Source organism: Myotis davidii, unplaced genomic scaffold (assembly GCF_000327345.1).
Source record: "Myotis davidii unplaced genomic scaffold, ASM32734v1 scaffold60, whole genome shotgun sequence".
Classification (NCBI taxonomy): Eukaryota; Metazoa; Chordata; class Mammalia; order Chiroptera; family Vespertilionidae; genus Myotis; species Myotis davidii.
Genome location: NW_006293007.1, coordinates 3,488,360 through 3,501,846, shown reverse-complemented (window position 1 = coordinate 3,501,846; position 13,487 = coordinate 3,488,360). Strand labels below are relative to the sequence as shown.

The following is a 13,487-nucleotide window of genomic DNA, read 5'->3' as shown; positions in this document are numbered from 1 at the left end:
TGGGGTGGGGGGTAAGGGCCGAGGGTGGGGTGGGAACCTGGTGGAGGGGAGCTATGGGGGAAAAAAGAGGATCAACTGTAATAATCTGAACAATAAAGATTTAATTTAAAAAAAGAAAAATCGGTGGCAAGAAGGGTAAGGTTTGTTATAAGAATTAGCCGAAACCGGTTTGGCTCAGTGGATAGAGCGTCGGCCTGGGGACTGAAGGGTCCCGGGTTCGGTTCCGGTCAGGGGCATGTGCCTGGGTTGCGGGCACATCCCCGGTGGGAGATGTGCAGGAGGCGGCTGATCGATGTTTCTGACTATCTCTCTCCCTTCCTCTCTGTAAAAAATCAATAAAAAAAATATATATTTAAAAAAGAATTAAAAGGAAGCCAATGAGAAAGATGCAGTAAAGGGGAAAGAGGATAATAAGGTAATTATAGTGCCAGCTCATGTTAATATTTTTGTTTTTAATACTAAACACAACAAGAACCACTGAAAGATGTTAAGCCTGGGAGTGACAACCAGATTCCCATTTTTAAAGATCACTCTGGCCACTACATAGAGAATAAATTAGAGGGCAGCAAAAGCAAAGCAGACCAGTCAGAAGGCTGTGTGGTGTCCAGGCAACATGAGTGAGAACAGTGAATACAAAAGTAGATGTATTCAATATCTACTTTGGAGGAATTTCTGATGGAGTGAAAGTAGGTAGAGGAGGAGGGAAAAAGAGCGTGTCATGAATAACAATGAAATAGAAAACATTTAAGAGGACCAGAAAGACACATTGAAAACAAAATTGCATAAATACGCTGAAAATAAGGGATAGACATTCCATGCAAATGATAACAAAAATAAGCTGATTTTCCAATCTTCAAAGTAAAATTTTGGTCAAAAGAAGAGATAATGAAAAAATACAGTATACCAACATGAAGAACAATCTACAAAGAGTAACGATTCTGAATTTAATATAAAGCAAAAAGTGACAAAGAGAAATGGACAAGTCCAGAATCAGTGAGTACTGAACAGACGCATGCAGAACTGATAGATAAAGCAGCCACAAAAACTGTAAGGCTATGGACAATGTGAAGAGCATTCAAAACTTGATCAAACACACATACACAGATGTCACCCTGAGCCTGGGTGCATACAGTCTTTTAAAAATACATGGAACATTTCACCCAGCCAGTGTGGCGCATTGGTTGAGGGTCAACCTCTGAACCAGGAGGTCACGGTTTCTGGCTCAGTTGCCAGTGGGGGGCATGCAGGAGCCAGCCAATCGATGACTGTCTCTCATTATTGATGTTTCTATCTCCCTCTCCCTCTCCCTTCCTCTCTGAAGAAATCAATAAAAATACATTTTAAAAAAACATTCTATGATCATATAATGCAAATACGTTAATCAAGAACAAAATTAAACAACATAAATAGAAACTAAAAAAAAAAAATGCCTGCTTAGAAAAAGAAAAAACAAACAAACAAAAAAACCTGGTTAGAGATTCAAGGGAATAAAAGTGTAAATAAAATATTTAGATTTTAGTGACAATGATATTATCACATAATTACATCTAACAGGGAGACTGTTAAAGCAATATTTAGAGGGACTTCTACAGCCTGGAGCACATCATTAAAAAGAAAGGCTGAAACCTGTTTTCCATTCAGAGAGCTAGAAAAGGAACAAAGGAAATTTGAAAGAAAAGCCCTGACCAGATAGTTCAGTTAGTTAGAGTATGGTCAGGGTTGTAGATTCAATCCCTGCTCAGGACATAAACAAGAATCAACCAATGAATGCATAATTGGAACAAGTCAATGTTTCTCACTCTCTCTCAAGTCAATGTTAAAAAAAGAAAAGAAATAAAGATAACAAATATGAACAAAACAAAACAAAAAGATAGTAGTTGACTCTCTGAAACAAAATTTCAATTGACAAACTCTAGCAAGTTTGTTAAAAAAAAAAACTATGAATGAGGGACTGAAGCTCGAGCTGACGACTGAGTCCAGCATCTGAGAGCGGCAGCAACCTGAGTGTTCCAGTGACTTCGGAGCAGGTCCCAGCTCTGCATAGGACAGTCATGGTTCCAACCAAGTGATGCCCATTACCTATGATCCCAAACAGATGGTCCAGAAAATAAAAGCCAGCAGAAGCAGACGAAACTGGCCAAAGTCACTATCAAGAAGATGGTGACAGAATTTTGCTAGAGCACATGTAGTATCAGTTTTAATTGCCCTAATAATGGATTCCTGTTCTCAAGGAAATACCCACTGGATTAATTTATTGCAATAATATCTTTCTCTCTCTCCTTTTTTTGGGGGGTGGGGGGGTTCATAAACAGTTTAGGAACAAAAGATACAGATACAGTAGAGACTTACAATAGGAGTGACAAAGGGAAACAGGGCTGTTTTAAGGAAATCCAGAAAAGACTAGGGAGAGAAAAAAGAACTGGCAAAGGCAGAAGTAGTGAATTGCCAGAAAGATGTGGACCAGATCCCCGGCCAGTGTGGTATAGTGGTTGAGCATCGACCTATGAACCATGAGGTTGAGGTTTGATTCCCGGCCAGGGCCCATTCCCGGGTTGTAGACTTGATCCCCAGTGTGGGGTGTGCAGGAGGTAGCTGATCAGTGATTCTCTCACATCATTGAAGTTTCTATCTCTCCCTCCCTCTTCCTTCCTTTCTGAAATCAATAAAAATATATTTTAAAAAAATAAAGATGTAAAAAATAAAATAAATAAAAAAATAAAGATGTGGACAACAAAAGGTAAAAGTTGAGATTGTCACAACAAGGAATGTTTCAATAAAGAGAAGAGTATCAGCGGTGTCAAGGAAGTTGGGCTGCACAGTGGCCAATGGATTTGGCAGCATGAAGCTGAGCAGCCAGTACCCTGGAGAAATAGAGTGGTGGTAGCCAAGGTCACACTGAGCAGAAGGACAACTGTTTCTACCTGAATTAGCAATTCTGGAGCCGAAGCCACTTCAGCTGATGATAAGACCCGGAGTATCGCCACAGGAGAGAGCCAGAGGTGGACTAGAAGAGACCACCTGACAAAAGCCAGGTGCTTGACAGGTTGTATGGTGGACATGAAACTATCCAGGAAGACAGCAGAACTCCAGTGGAAAGAAACGCTGTGAGGCAGATACCAGAGTCTTCAATGAGCAGAGAAGGCCAGAAGTCAGTACACAGTCACGAGGAAGGAAGAAAAGCAGCATGAGTCTATGGGTAGAGGCTCTAAAGGACGCCAAGGGAGTGGCAATGGACCTGGGCCTGGTCCAGGGCTGCACTTGCACTCCGGTGGCGGAACTGTGAAGCTTTTCCAGCTCAACCTGTACCCACTCCCTGAGCTCAATGGGATATCCAACTGCCACATCAGGGAAAGCCCTGAGCATAACACCCCCCATTTATTAATTAGCCGAGCTAATAATGCCCTTAGTTTTGCTAGCTAAGCATACACCTATTCCAAATCCAGAGAGGGGAAAAGAGCACTGTAAGGTGTGCAATTCCTATATTTAATGGGAAGAAGGGACACTTTTTCCCAGGACATCAGGATAAGGGTGAACATAGCTTCCAAACAATGCCAGAACCAGGCGATCACAACACTATACACAGCCTCCTCCTGGGACAGCCCACAACTCTAAATAGCACAAGACTTGAGGCTGTGAAGAATGTCTCAGAGCCTCTCGAGCAATGCAAAAGGCACTGGCAAGGCTATCTGTGAGCTTTGATAACTAACACTGACCATATGTGGCCTATGACAGGGATTTTAAAGATTAAATTACTCAAGTAAGTGCTTAGAGGACTCTAATCTCAACCGACTCATTCATGTAGAATCAAATACAATGTGCTGCCTACTATGCTCAGGCACCACAATGGGCATGGACGAATAAGACGGTTTCCACTCTCAAGATTCACAGGGTATGCCTAGCCGGTTTGGCTCAATGGATAGAGCGCTGACCTGCAGACTGAAGGGTCCTGTGTTCGATTCCAGGCAAGGACACATGCCTGGTTTGCAGGCTCAATCCTCAGTTTAGGAGGCAGCCAATCAATAATTCTCTCTCATCGACGTTTTTACCTCCCTCACCCACGTTTTTACCTCCCTCACCCTCTCTGAAATCAATAAAAATATATTTTAAAAAAGATTCACATGGTAATGGGGAAGACATAATCAAACAAAAAATTCCAAAACTGGCCGAAACTGGTTTGGCTCAGTGGATAGAGCGTCGGCCTGTGGACTGAAAGGTCCCAGGTTCGATTCCGGTCAAGGGCATGTACCTTGGTTGCGGGCACATCCCTAGTGGGAGATGTGCAGGAGGCAGCTGATCGATGTTTCTCTCTCATCGATGTTTCTAACTCTCTATCTCTCTTCCTCCCTCTCTGTAAAAATCAATAAAATATATTTTTTTAAAAAATTCCAAAACTGAAAAGTTGGAAGGGCACTAATAATAGTCAAACAGCAAGAGCAAAGAAAAGAGGTTTACAAACGCAGCCTAGGCCAGGCTCAACTTGCCAACTTGAATGCACTCTATTTCCTCTTTACTGCTGCATCTCACCATGAGCTCCCCTTAATGAAAGAACTGTGTCTATTATGTCTGAGTCCCCTGTACATAACCTAGTGTGAGACCCTCAGTGTAGTCTGCAACTCTTGGTTTCCTACCCAGTGTCTATCTATAGCAGTGGTTCTCAACCTGTGGGTCGCGACCCCTTTGGGGGTCGAACGACCCTTTCACAGGGGTCGCCTAAGACCATCGGAAAACACATATATAATTACATATTGTTTTTGTGATTAATCACTATGCTTTAATTATGTTTAATTTGTAACAATGAAATTGGGGGTCACCACAACATGAGGAACTGTATTAACGGGTCGTGACATTAGGAAGGTTGAGAACCACTGATCTATAGATTTATTCTCCTGTCTGGTATCTACTCACTGCTCCAGAGAGGGCTCCAGACCAATCAGGGTACTAGATAATCTAATCCCACTTGCTAAAGGTGCGGGTTCGTCAACCAGTGCACCATAGCATTTCCTTGGCCACAGGAATGGGCGGGTAATCCAATCTGGGCAATGCATCAAAGGAGGTTTGCTGGGGGCTTCTGTGTAACAATCCTCCTTATTCTTCTGAGAAAGTGACAAGAAACACTGTTCACTCTCATCCTAGATAATGGCTTTCATTCTGTTCTATACCTACCACCATTCTGCCAACAAACAGTGGAAAACAAAACCAAGCAAATCTCAGGAAACAGAGCTGGAACCCCAATCAAACCACGCCTGAAGCCCACAATACCTCTGGAACTTTCAATGACATAAGCCAATGCATACCCCTTAAAGTGTAAACCAGTTTGAGTTGGGTTTCCTGTTATATGCAAACCAAAACATCCCTAACATAATATATTCGAGGTATGCTAAACCATGAAGAGCACTAGTGAATCACTCTGTCCACCAGCTTTTTCATGGCACATGCTAATGTTCATCTCTTGCTTCCAAAAAAAGTCCGTTAAACCTAATTCTCAAATATTAAAATGTAAATCTTTTCCGTTACTTAGACTCTGGAGAATACCAAGTGGTTAACACCTAAATAATAAAACTATGGGTCAAAATTATCTATAAATCTATATATATATAAAAGCCTAAGTGACCGTCCAACCGTTCGACTGGTAGCTATGATGCACACTGACCACCAGGGGGTAGACGTTCAACGCACAAGCATGGAAACATGGAACAGACTGATGAATCTCAGAGGGAAGGGGGGGGGGGAGGCAGGAAGAGATTAACCAAAGATCTTATATGCATATAGACTAGAGGCCCGGTGCACGGATTTGTGCACCGGTGGGGGCCCGCGGCCTGGCCTGCAGGGATCAGGCCAGAACCAGTAGTCCAAAACCAGTAGATCCCCCAAGGGGTCCCAGATTGTGAGAGGGTGCAGGCCAGGCCGAGCAACCCTACCAGCCAGGCCTCTAGTTTTATAAAAGGAAACTTGTAAATTTAACGACAAAAAATAAGAAAATTCTTGGTGGCAAAAAACATATATACATACACACACACACACAGTTGCAAGACAGAAGACAAACTGGGAAAAAAAAATCTGTAATTCTTATCTCAAAGAGCTAATCTCCCTAATACATAAAGAGCTCCTTTTTAAAAATCAGGATATCAAACAACCCAACAGGAAAATGGGCAAGGGATATAAAAGAGAGTTCACATAAGAAGAAATACATTTCCCTCTTAATATATAGAAAGATGCTCAATATACAGAAAGATGCTTTTGTTACAAGGAAAAAACAAGCAAAAACTACACTAATTTCTGACCCTTCAGATCAAATGCAAAAGTCTGACAACACATTGTTGGTGAGGCTGTGGTGACACAGGTGCTCTGTCCAAATATCCACTAGCACAGCCCCTCTCCATGGAGAGTAATGTGATGATGTCTATCAAAATACACATGACCTAGCAGTACCCTCTAACCCAGCAGCACCTCAACCTCCTCTAGAAATGTATCCTATAGGGAAAAAAAGAAATGCATCCTACAGATATACCTGCCTCTATGCATATTACTACACATGCAAAGTTACTTACTGTAGCACCATTTGTATTTAAAAAATTAACAATTAAGAGTCATCTGGTTAAATTACATGACACATCCATAGTATGGATTATAAAGCAAGTGTGTTAGAAGCTCCCCGCTTACTAATATGGAAATATCTCCAATCTATATCAAGCCGAAAAAAATAAGGTGCAAAATACCTTTCACAGTATGCTCCTTCAGTGCCTTCTACTGTGTTACAATTATCAGTACAAAAACACAAGCTCCTTACAGGCCTGAAATCATCTTCAAGTTACCCACAACAGACAGCAATACCTTAAACACAACTTGATGAACGTACATAACTCCAATGTACATAACTTGATGAATGAGGTGTTTTTTTAAAAAAACAAGACATACCTTATTTATTATTGAAAACAGATGCCAACTGTTTACAGGATAAGGTAACTTGTCACTGACAGTCTCAGACCACTTAAAATGTTCTGAAAGTTAAAATTGAAAATGTCTACCAATTAAAGTTATTTCCATTTTTGATGTCCACTACTAAATAACCAAATAGGACCACATTTCATATTTCTGCACAAACTAACCTCATTAAATATAAATAAAACCAGTGTGGCTTAGTTAGTTGAGCATCATCCTGTACACCAAAAGATTTCAGGTTCAATCCCAAGTTGGAGTTTGTACGGGAGGCACCTGATAGATGTTTCTCTCTCACATCAATGTTTCTCTCTAAGTCAATAAAAACATATTATCCCGGCCGGCATGCTCAGTGGTTGAGCAATGACCTATGAACCAGGAGGTCACGGTTCAATTCCCAGACAGGGCACATGCCGGGGTTGCGGGTTCAATCCCAGCGTGGGGCATGCAGGAGGCAGCCGATCAATGATTCTCTCTCATCACTAATGTTTCCATCTCTCTCTCTCCTCACTTCCTCTCTGAAATCAATAAAAATATATATTTAAAAATATATTAAATATGAATATGTAAATAAGATACCAAATACCAGACTACAAAAATCTCCACATTTATTTTTAAAACAAGATTCTTTAGGCATTTGGCCAAACTAGTCAGTGGCAAAATCCACTAACTGTGTTTTGATTCTTGCTCAAGTTTTCTACCAGAGCACAATAAACATTAGATGAACTAAATGATAACAACAACATAGGTGACAAGTTTTTTGAGGATGGAGACTCTGTCTACACCCAGCATCTAGAACAGTAATTCATATCTGGTAAGCATGCCCCATAAATATTGGCTTAAGGAATGGCATTTATGACTATCTCATGGATTTCACTGACATATTTGGGAGGTCCTTGCCATTGCCGATATCCACCCATGGAGTCTTTCAAAATCTCATCATCATTCTCTGTTTCAAGGTCAAGAAAACCAAGGTACATGAGTTTCTCAAACCTGCTGTAAGTGATCAATTAAGATGCTCTCCCCTCAGTATATGAGATTCTACAAAAAACTAAATCTTTACTACTTCAAAAGTCATTGAGTAGCCCTTAATGGAAAAAAATTCTACATTTCCACTCAATTCCACATGTGCCCTATTAAGTACAAAATGTCTCCAGGTAAATTTGCTATAAGAAGTTCTAGACTTCCAAGCCTCTTTCAAACTATGAATGGTGATTACAGAGAAATAAAAATTACAAATGGGGAGAAAAGTGTGAAGAACATGACCTTCTCTGGAGCAATCCCGTGTCTAAAACTAGTCAAGGGAGGGGAGGGGGGCTCTAAAAGGCATCCAGTTCACCCTCCGCCACAAAGCATTAATTCCTCAGTCACCAACAGGTGGTCCTGCAGTCTTTGCCAAAGAGAATATTTTCCATACCGAATGATCATTCTCTCCCAACTCAATCCATCACCATCCTGGATAAACTCTGGCTCTAAAAATATTTTAACTGTTCCTAATGGACTCTTCAGACCCTCGCTCCATCTCAGCATGGTGAAGACAAAGTTTTTTCCAGCATAAAGACCTAGAACAGTGATGGCGAACCTATGACAAGCGTGTCAGAGGTGACACGCGAACTTATTTTTTTGGTTGATTTTTCTTTGTTAAATGGCATTTGAATATATAAAATAAATATCAAAAATATAAGTCTTTTTTTTATTATGGTTGCAAATATCAAAAAATGTCTCTATGTGACACGGCACCAGAGTTAAGTTAGGGTTTTTCAAAATGCTGACACGCCGAGCTCAAAAGGTTCGCCATCACTGACCTAGAATCACAATGTGTTCAACTTGCCTTCACTATACTCCACACTTCCCAATTCCCATTCAAGAAGAAGGCAATGAATCCATGAAGATATCTTCCCAATAGAAAGATGAATTTATTTTCATTTAAAAATGACTGCCCTGGCCAGGTAACTCAGTTGGTTAGAGCTAGCCCTAGGTTCCGGGTTTGATCCCAGGTCAGGGCACATATAAGAAGCTACTAATGAATGCATAAATAAATGAAACAATTAATCAATCTCCCAAATCAATAAATATTTTAAAGTGTAAACAAATTATTGAGCATAGAATCATACAAGATTTAAGAGTTGAAAAGGCCTTGCAAGTCATGTAATTCTGTGTCCTATCTATTGTAAAAATTGTTTCCATAACATCTCTGGGCAGCACATTTGTGACCTGGAATCTAAGATGGGGAGTGGGGAGAAAGGCTCTTTGACTTGAATGCCAAGTAATTCTGAGTATGTATCGCTTTAAAGGGGTGTTTGTTAGTACATAGATCTGGTAGGTAACACTGTCTGACAGAAGTAGATCAAAAGTAATCTGTGCCATTACTTCACCATCACTTGCAACACAATTCCCAGTTGTAAGAAAGCTAATTTGTAACCTATTAACAATAATTTCCAATGCCTTAAAAAGATATGAGCTACTAAAAATACCTATTACTTTTGGACTCAAAATTGAACAGGTTTTTCAGCTTTTAAAGATCTTTTTAAAGTATGACATAGATGGACATGGACGTTTTATTGTCATTTACTCAACAAGTACAAACAGTAAGGGCCTACTCTATGCTGGTCACTCTGCAGGGCCCTAGGAGGACAGAGAAGGCAGAAAAGACATGTTTACGGAAAAGACAGGTTTATGGAAAAGACAGGTTATCACCCAAAGAATTACAAATTTTAAAAAGTGCTATAAAGGCAAAGTACAAGATGCTCTGAGAATACGTAATAGGGAAAACAACTGATCTAGGCAGCGACTGGAAGGATTTGCAGGGGGAGTGATGCTTCCTTCAGCTGGGAACTAAATGGTGGCCATTCACATTTATGTAAAAACAGGCCTCCATAAAATGAAAGGGTTGGTCCAATAAGCCCAACTACCTTTGGCATCTGTATCCTAAAACAACCTTTTAAAAAAAAAAGGAAAACAAAGTATGCTATAAAAAGGCTTGAAAGCTAGTAGTTGAAAGTTCTTTGGGAGAGGGACACAGGCTTACTCATCCTTGGATACCCGACATCACCTAGTACAGCGGTTCTCAACCTGTGGGTCGCGACCCCTTTGGCGGTCGAACGACCCTTTCACAGGGGTTGCCTAAGACCATCATGCATATCAGATATTTACATTACAATTCATAACAGTAGCAACATTACAGTTATGCAGAAGCAACGAAAATAATTTTATGGTTGGGTCATATGAGGAACTGTAAAAGGCCAGAAGGTTGAGAACCACTGACCTAGTGTAATTATTATGTTAGTCACTCAAATCTTTGTTGAAATTATTAGTATCAGTATTAAACCAATGTTTAAATTACCTTTAGTTAAGCAACATAAATTCATAAAACTACTTCTCCTCACACAAGGAATCCCATTTCAAACCACTTCGATTGTGAGATGATGCTTTCATCTACCTCAGAGGATTGCTTTCAAGATTCAATGAGATAATATACGTCAAAATGCTGGGGTAAATTCTGAAATGCTCAGAGTATATGGCATCCTTGTGACTAAAAAGCTTGATCAGTCTCTTCTCATTAGGACAGACAGTGTTTTAGATTCAGCTGCTTCCTTGTGCTTACCATGAGAAAGCCCTACCCAGGTCTGCACGTGCTCTAGCCTTGGTTTTCTCTGAGGGGGTGAGGCTGCACAACCTCTGAGGTCCTTTCTAGCTCTAGAACCTGACCTGTCAATGTTTTAAAAGGGCCAAAATTACAGTTCTCAGCTTAGATGTTAGACTACCTCTTCATCCACTCCCTTCCCCACGACTCCATACTTCCTTTCAGGAAGTTCTTTAAAGAGTCCTATTTTTACTTATTTTATAAGCAGATTTAAGTTGAATGTATTCATCCAAATCAGAACTTCTGAATGATCTGAAAAATTGTTGTGAAACTTTATACGCCCCTAAGAAAAAAATTTTTTAAAAAATAGTCAAAGATCAACGGAAGGACTTGTATGCATGCATATAAGCATAACCAATGGACATAAAACACTGGGGGGTAGGGGAGGCCAGGGGATTGTCAAGGGCGGGGAGAGAAAAAAAAGGACACATATGTAATACCCTTTGTAATACTTTAAGCAATAAAACAATAAAAAAAAGTAAAAACAGAACTCAGAAGACAGAACCAAGAGACTCAGAACCTACACACAGAACCTAGAGACAGAAGAACTACGCTGGAGAGAAGATGGCAAAAGATCCTGGACAGAACCTGGCTACAGAACTTGGTTGGAAAACCTAGACAGAACCTGGCTGAAGAACCTGGCTACAGAACCTGGCGAACGAAAAAAAAAAAAAAAAAAAAAGTAAAAAAAAAATAGTCAAAATCACCAACTGTCAAAAACAGATTTACAACTCCTAACCCCAAAAAGTAAATTTTGGCCCCTGCCAGTGTGGCTGGCTCAGTGGTTGATTGTGACTTATGAACCAGGTTATTGTTCGGGTTCCATCTCCAGTAGGAGGTGTGCAGGAGGCAGCCAATCAATGATTCTCTCATCGTTAATGTTTCTATCTCTCCCTCTTCCTTCCTCTATGAAATCAATAAAAAAAATTTTTTTAAAAAAGTAAATTTTGGTTTCTGATTAAGGAACACTATCTGCCTTATTTTAAAATCAGAAAACAGTCACAAAAACAATCACTTATACTCAAAAATAATAAATGCAAACTCATTCATGAAAAAAAAATTAATTATAATGGCTAGACAAGAGTTGAAATGTCTACCAAATACAGTGGGGCCTTGACTTACAAGTTTAATTCGTTCCGTGACGGAGCTTGTAACTCAAATTACTTGTATGTCAAATCTTAAAGTGAACGAGTGAGACACGTGATGCTGGGCTGATGTTGCGGCGTTCACTGTGAGGTTCGCTGCACCAACTAGCGGTGGGGTATCTGAAGCTGGCTCGTAACCCGAATTTTAGCTCGCAACTCAAAGCATAAATCGGCCGAGAGACGGCTCGTATCTCGAAAAACTCGTTAGTCGGGACACTCGTAAGTCAAGGCCCCACTGTAATGTAAATGTATTACAAGATATTACCACATGAAAATGAAATTTTACAAAAAAATTAAAGTGCCCAAATAACTTATGGCGCTAAAGGCAAATTTACACGTTCAAGATTTTGCCTGGTTTAAAATAATGTTTTGGTGTAGTTTTGAAAAGCTCTCCTAGTTTTACCCTTCACTGAATAGTATCCCACTAAGAGAGAACGCTGTTTCCATACTTCCAGGCAAGAGACCTGTTTTTACGATGCAAACAGGGGCTACCTGATCCAGATAAGGTTTCCCACTAGAATGCTTCAGAAATAATATATGTTCAAAGAAAACTTTAACAAAACAAAAAAGGTAACACCCTTTTTTACACTAGTAATTGCTAGAAAACTGAGTTTTTAAGCGCTTGCTTATTTTTATATAAGTGTTAACTTAAAATTCTAAACTTAGCTCCAGAGAAAAGGCTGACTTGTTCAGTCCTATCAATGTCAAGAGAGCAGCTCTGTTTGACAGCTACTCTTACTGCTTATTTTAACTCTATTTTACATCTACTGAGTGTTTCGGGGCCTTAACGTTCATTCCAGTCATGATACTGTAAGTTAAATGTGTGGATTACACCATTCTCTTTTTAAAGAGGTGCAGACGGAGAAGTAAAATAACTTGTCCAAGGTCAGTGCCAACGCTGGGATTAGGACTAAAACTTCTGTCCCTAGACTACCAATGACTTCACACTCTCCCAATTCCAAGAGAGAAAAAATACAGTCAAGCGGCTTATTGTTAGCCACTTGTCACCGCATGTCTCAAACACTTTAAACTCTCAACAAAAAAAGATTCACCTTGAACAAGTAAGACAACTTGCTCCATTTAGATACCGTACTGTCATCCCTGCTGTTCTGGATGCATTAAATCTCAGAGTCCATCCACTCTTCAATATGCACCATGCACTGCACACTAACCGCACATGGATAAGTTAACCGGCCACCGCCTCTCCCCACGCCCGGGCGCGGTGGGTGCGCTCATTTCCTCCGTCTTCCGAGAGTCCAGCCAAAGACCACCTACCTCTAAAGCAGTTCTCCACGAGGACCGGGTTACGTTGCTAACGAAAGAAAAGCTCCTACACTAAGTTGCTTCTTTTAAAGAGGTATTTTTAAAGGATGATGACATGCTTCGCGGAATGACGGTGAAGTCGCCCGCCAAGAATGGTTCCTGTCAAGTCGCTTCTAAGGCACGGCCGGCCCTCCCCGTGTGGGACACAGCCTGACTCGCTGGGCGAGGCTGATCCCGGCACGCTCTCCCCGAACCCTTGCGGACCAGCCCGGTTCGCTGCAAACGTCACCTGGACCTCGCCCTGGGCTCGCTGGCCACCCCACGCGACCAGGCACAAGCGGACCCCCTGCAGCATCCTCTCCTCCGAGGAAGCCTCCGCCGGCGGAGACCGTGACAGCCGCCCTCCCTCGGGGGCTCTGCAGGGAGCGAGTGTTGACACCAGAAGGAGAGGCTCCGAGGAAGTGTCAGTGCGGCGGCAGGTGAAGCAGCCCCTCCCGCCG

The 13,487-nt window shown here is 41.1% G+C and overlaps 1 protein-coding gene across 1 annotated transcript in view; it reads right to left on the bottom strand.

The window, feature by feature from the left end:
• The window catches only part of WDR20 (WD repeat domain 20), a 60,292-nt gene that overhangs the window by 46,024 nt on the left and 781 nt on the right, over positions 1-13,487 (bottom strand).